The 6,759-nt window shown below is 38.9% G+C and overlaps 1 non-coding gene across 1 annotated transcript; it reads left to right on the plus strand.

Annotated features, from left to right (window-relative positions):
* Positions 1-2,849: 2,849 nt before the first annotated feature.
* Positions 2,850-2,956, plus strand: LOC121209274 (small nucleolar RNA R71). Its single transcript, XR_005904389.1, has one exon. It is a non-coding gene; the product is annotated as a small nucleolar RNA R71 (small nucleolar RNA).
* The last annotated feature ends 3,803 nt before the right edge of the window (positions 2,957-6,759 follow it).

Raw genomic sequence — 6,759 nt, forward strand, 5'->3', positions numbered from 1 at the left:
GGCGTGTTATGGCGAGCACGGGTGTGTGACGCAGAGAGGAAAGTGTGTGGTGGGAAAATGGAGGGTATAGGGAGGGGAAATGGGGATTAATGTAAGTGGAGTGACTTTGAGGGTGGTTTGGGGGTTGGGAAAGTGAGAATCTAGGGAATGGTGGCTGGAATAGGGAGTAGGAGTTAGGGGAGGGTGGATTTCGGCTAGGGTTTTGAAAGGAGGAAAAAGATGAACAGTGGTTTGTTTATATAGGGGAGGGGCACACGACCTAGAGCCACACCCGTGTGTTGTAAGGGTAACCTGTGTTTTCCAATTTTTTTTCAAATGTGGTCGTACCCGGCTACTATCACACGCCCGTATGTCTTGGGCGTGTGTGGCACACGGCCATGTCGCACGACCATGCCTAGCATTGTTTGCTTCTCCTACGCCCGTGTGTTATGATGCCACGCCCGTGTATCATTGTACATGGCTGAATGGCACGGGCGTGTCGCACGCCCGTGTCAAAGAAATAGAATCGAGCCTTGTCCCTGGCACACCCGTGTTTTTTAATCCCACGCTCGTGTTATTCCTATCAAGTTCACCCACGGCCATGTCGTACGGCCGTGGGGATTTATCACACCCCGTGTTTTGGGGAAACCATGTCCTGCTTCAACACGACCGTATCGTACGACTGTGTTTCTTTCTCTGTTTGGTGAAGGCTTTAGTCACGCCTGTGTTCCTGGCCGTGTGTGCTGAAAAACTTTGCAATTCAAAGACTAAGTTAATTGATTCGAAGTGTAAGAAGTTAAAAATTAAGAAATCAAAATATGTTAGTGCTCGTGTTGCCTCCTGAAAAGCGCTTATTTATAGTCTAGCCTCGACTTACCTCTCCGTTGAATGATCATGGTAGTTCGAGGAGTTCACAGTTCTTATTCCTGTTGGCAATTTTAAAATAAGGTTTTAAATGAGTGTTGTTTACCTTAAAAGTGCCGAACTTGGGATGACTCACCTCAACCGTACCGAATGGGAAAACACTGAGTACTGTAGGAGGGATTTCCTCATTTGGTGTGGTAGTGACAATGTGAGGATCAACGGCATCTAGTAAGATTGTATCGCCAACCTTATATTGATTAGGAGAGGTATCAGGCTTGTTTGTGCGTAGTTTCAGTTTATCATGTGTTCTCGGTTTGTGTTCTCGTCATTCGTCTAGCTCCTCTATCCGTAGCCTTCTCTCTTCATGGATGTCTTTGTTCTTTTCATGATAGTTGCACACTCTCTCTGTTGTCTTATTTGGAGAAGGTTCCTGGAAGGACGATAGAATATTAGTTTTATCATCGACAGGTTTTATAGCATTATCCTGAGTCTTAGGGGTTTTGACTGAGCCGTGTGCTTGGAGTGTTACTGCGTCGTCACCTGTACGAAGTGTTAGCTCCCATGTGCCTGCATTAATAATGGTTCTGGCAGTTGCTAAAAAGGGTCGTCTTAAAATTAAAGGTACCTCATTATCCTCATCCATATCTAAGACGACAAAGTCTACTGGGTAAATAAATTTATCAATTTTAACAAGAACATCTTCAATAATACCCTTAAGAAATCGAACTATTTTGTCAGCCAATTGTATGCTCATCCTAATCTATTTGGGTTTACCGAGACCTAGTCGTTTAAACATTTTATACGGCATAACATTTATACTTGCCCCTAGATTAGCTAAAGCATTATTCACAGATAAACTACCAATTAAGCAAGGATTTGTAAAACTCCCTAGATCTTTCAATTTGTTAGGTAGCTTATTCTTCAGAATAGCTGAGCAGGTTGCATTGAGTTCCACATGCGATGTAGCGTCTAATTTCCTTTTATTAGCCATAAGTTCCTTTAAGAATTTTGTTGAGTTGGGCATCTGCGAAAGAACTTCAATAAAGGGTAAGTTAATATGTAATTTCTTTAAGAGTTTGACAAACTTACCGAATTGTTCTTTTGTTCTGTCTTTCATCATCGCTTTAGGATGTGGCACACAAGGTTCATAGTTCGTACTTACCTGTTTAGGATCATCATTGTTTACCTCTTCTAGACCTTTGTTCATCGTGTTGTCTTGCTGTAATTCTGGCTCAGGTGCAATGAATCCTTCCTTATCTTGAGCACTAATTGCATTGAGGTGTTCCCTCGGATTAGGTTCCGTATTACTTGGTAAGCTACCTTGTGGTCGCTCGGAGATTAGTTTGGATAGTTGGCCTATCTGAGTTTCGAGTCCTTGGATCAATGCTTGTTGATTCTTAAGTGTTGTCTCGGTATTTTGGAAACGGGTTTCTGACACCGAGATGAATTTTGAAAGAATCTCTTCAAGGTTCTGCTTCTTCTCTTTTTGATAAGGTGGCTGTTGAAAACCCTGAGGATTTTGGGGCTTTTGATTCCCTTGACCTCCCCAAGAAAAATTTGGGTGGTTCCTCCAACCTGCATTATAGGTATTATTGTATGAGTTATTTTGAGGTCTAAAGTTATTTTTACCCATATAGTTGACTTGTTCCTCTTCGGTTGTGGGATTGAAGGATTGATATTCTGTATGCACACCTCCTCTGCTTGAGTCACACCTCATTACTGGATGTACCTGCGTAGAACTAAGAAAACTATCAATCTTTTTATTGAGAAGTTCTACCTTATTAGAGATCATGGTGACTGAATCGATGTTATAAACGCCGGCTATTTTTGTTGGCTTAGTCCTCATGACTTGCCACTGATAGTTGTTCAGTGACATCTCCTCTATGAATTCATAGGCATCTTCTGGTGTTTTATTGTTTATAGTTCCGCCAGAAACTGTGTTAATCATTTGTCTTGTCGAGGGATTCACACCATTGTAGAACGTTTGAACTTGCAGCCATAGAGGTAACCAATGGTGAGGGCACCTTCTCAATAGATCCTTGTATCTCTCTCATGCATCGTAAAGTGTTTCTAAGTCCATCTGCACAAAAGAAGAGATATCATTGTGTAATTTAGCCGTTTTAGCTGGCGAAAAATATTTTAGTAAAAATTTCTCGGTCATTTGTTTCCAAGTAGTGATAGACCCTCGTGGTAACGAGTTTAACCACTATTTAGCTTTGTTTCTCAGTAAGAAGGGAAATAACTGAAGACGGATGGAATCATCAGAAACGCCATTGATTTTGAATGTATCACAAAATTCCAGGAAATTTGCTAAGTGAGTGTTGGGATCTTCATCCTGCAAACCATCAAACTGAACAAACTGCTGTATCATCTGAATAGTGTTAGGTTTTAATTCAAAATTACTCGCAGCAATAGCATGTCTAACTATACTTGATTTAGTTCCTATTAAAGAGGGTTTAACATAGTCATACATAGTACGTGGAGCAGGATTTTGATTAGTTGCAAATGCAGGAGGTAGCTGATTGTCTTAGTTTTCAGCCATCTCGTCGGTTGGAGGTTAAGTATTGTCTTCTTTTTCGTTTTTTGTGTATCGTAAACTATGCCTTATTTCTCTTTGATTTCTACGATCTGTTCAATCAATTTCTTCGTCAAAAAGTAAGGGTCCCGACGGGTTTCTTCTAGTCATAAACTATAAAAACCTACCAAGAGAAAGAAAAAGTAAATTAATAAACAATAATAATAAAATAAAAATTAAATTGCAAGAAAAATAAATGGCTAAAGTAATAAAAATTTAGTGTTCCTAATATTTCAATTCCCCACCAGCGGCGCCAAAAACTTGATCGCAATGATTCGTAACAAGTAACAAGTAATAAATTTTTATAATGAAGATCAAACCTAGACTAACAATTATCACGACAAAAAGGCAAGCGCACCTATCGAACAACAGTATAGTAATGGCAAGACTGGGATGTCGTACCCAAGGGAACCAAAAGTACTAATAATAACTCTCTTTTTATTATCTAGCCTAAGAATAAAAGGGTTTGTTTATTAAACTAATTAACTAATTTAATCAAAGCAAAGAAAGATTTTGGAAAAAGACTTGAACAAAAGCAATTGATAAAGACGACACCCAATGAGGAATCCACCTAGATTTCACTTGTTACCTGACTCTGAACCGGATGATTTATTCACTTGACTTGATCTGTGAGACTCCCTAACCTATGTTATTATCCCTATTCAAAACTAATAACGTCAACCCCTTGATTGAATAACCGAGACTTTTCTCTAATTAACACTCTAAGGTTGTGACAGCCCAAAATTGACCCTAGTTGAGAAGTGGTTTCGAGACCGCTAAACCGAGTCATAAAAATAATTAACCGTCATAATTGATGCTCATTATATGTACATGTGCATGTGTGAAAATTTCGTGTTTGAATTTTGTTTAATTGTAGGTGAATTTTAGTAAATAGGACTTATGTGAGAAAATTTTGAAATGTGATAGGTCAAAGCATAAGGACCTATTAGTGCATGAAATAAAAAGGGGGGACTTGCATGTCAAATTCCCCCCCTAATTAGTAGTGGCCGGCCATGACAAGCATGGTAGACCAAGTGTGATGGGCAAGAACATGTCATAGACATGTTGTGTTGGTGCATCATGGGTGGAAACAATAAAATAATGAGCATGGTAATTAAATAATGAAAGGGAGAAGTGATGAAAAAAAAAGAATGGTCTCATCCATGCCCCCCATTGCCGTGAGTTAAAGAAAAGAAAAGATAAATTTTGTTCATCCTTTTTCATCTTCTTTTGGCCGAAAATTCTAAGGAAGGAGGAAGGAGTTCTTGCTTCATGTTTGGTTTGGAAGAGGATTAGGAGGAGGTTTGGCCATACTTGTATCTAGATCAAGGTATGTTTGAGGTTGTGCCATGAGATTCATGCATGTTTTTTTTTAGTTGCTAGCTTGAGTTCTAATTAGCCCATGGTTCAAATCTTTGCTATGTCATGGGGATGATATTCGGCCTAGGTGGATTTTGTGTTAATGCCATTGCATGCTAAATATGAAGCTTGTTAATGATGCATGTGATGGTGGATTGATGATTCTTGAATCTTCTTTTTAGCATTTTTGAGTGAGCACATGTGTGCATTGGTTGCTAGATGGAGAAGAATCGGCTAGCTAGTTGTGTGCTAAGGCCGAATATAATTTTTGTATATTAATAAGTAATGCATGTGTTAAATTGATGGAAAGGGAGAGGATGCTTTACTAGTGTATATATGTGTGTATTAGCCAAGTTTTGAACTTGAAACAAAATGGTGTTTAGTCAATACAAGTGATCATACTTGTAGAATGTATTAAGTGTTGCAATTGGCCCCAACATAGACATGCATATTCGGCCATAGGAAGGAGATTGGTGTTGTATGTATTCGGTTAGAAGCAAGCATATTGATACTTTTGTCTTGGCTTAGAAAATTCGGCCAAGGGGGAAAATTAGCTAAAATGTTGAGTTTGATTCATGATTTCGTACATATGTGACTTTAATGTCTAATGTATAAATATGGGCTAAGTGCCTTGTGTTCCTCTTTTCGATGCTCAAATGATTAAATCAATTTATTTGTTTAATTAAGCTCAAGAGAAAAGGGGAACTAAATCCGATAAAGGGAAGGAAAAAGTGGTCGAATAGCTATCGGAATCGTTCGACAACATCCGAGGTAAGTTCTTGAGTAAAAGAGCTTAAATTATGATGTGATTAGATCATGTTTTAAGCAAATTAAAATCATGCTCTTTGTGTGTGGCTATTGAGCCGAAATTGCAAGAATGATAAGTGTCTTGTGTTTGAGTTTTGCTAACGAAAACGAAATACGAATGTGCCATGATTTATTGTTAAATGTGCATGGTTATTTGAATGATGTCCGGGCTAAGTCCCGAAGGCTTTGTGCTAAATGACCATATCCGGACTAAGATCCGAAGGCATTTGTGCGAGTTACTAAATTCGGACTAAGATCCGAAGGCATCTGTGCGAGTTACTAAATCCGGACTAAGATCTGAAGGCATTTGTGCGAGTTACTAAATCCGGGTTAAGTCCCGAAGGCATTTGTGCGAGTTACTAAATCCGGGTTAAGTCCCGAAGGCATTTGTGCGAGTTACTATAACCGGGCTATGTCCCGAAGGCATTTGAACGAGTAGCTATATCCGGTTAAATTCCGAAGGTACGTGATTTGGGAATGAATGATCTTGCTGTAAAAATTTCAGTTAATACGCTTGAAACATCCCAACATTGAGGTATGTTTCGTATGTGCTTTGAATTAGTTGAGCCCTTACAAATAAGTATTCGCTCAGTTGATAAATGAGCTACCGGCCTTTGGCTAAGTTGATCTTTGTGTATGAATAAAAGGGTTGGTAATGTGAAGTAAGTATGATATTAAAAAATTGTGCATATGAAAGTATCCGTTTAGCTACATGAATGCTATACTTTTGTTGTGCTGGAATCCCTTGCTCAAAACTTACTAAGCATAAATTGCTTACTCCGTCTCCTTGATTCTCTGTTTTATAGATTTTGGTTCTCCAGCTATCGAACTCGGGATTTTGATGTCGAAGTCGCCCACACTATCAAAGCCCCCCCTTTTGGTACAATTTTGGTTGAACTTCGAAATGGCATGTATAGGACTACCCTTTTTGTTGTGGGTCATGGACCCTTTGGACTTGTATAATTTTGGATAGCCATGCGAAAATGGCTTATATATGTTTGAGTATAATGTTATAATCATTTGGTATGGACATGGTTATTGAGAGGTGTGGATATGCTTAACAAGGATTGGCCATGGGAATGGTTAATCACTATCATAATTCGTGCTATTTATGCTAAAAGGGCTAGTTGAATCATGGAAACTATGAAATAGGTAAAGTCTACCTTAAATGCAGA

The sequence above is a fragment of the Gossypium hirsutum genome, chromosome A10 (genome assembly GCF_007990345.1).
Source record: "Gossypium hirsutum isolate 1008001.06 chromosome A10, Gossypium_hirsutum_v2.1, whole genome shotgun sequence".
In the NCBI taxonomy this organism is placed as follows: domain Eukaryota; kingdom Viridiplantae; phylum Streptophyta; class Magnoliopsida; order Malvales; family Malvaceae; genus Gossypium; species Gossypium hirsutum.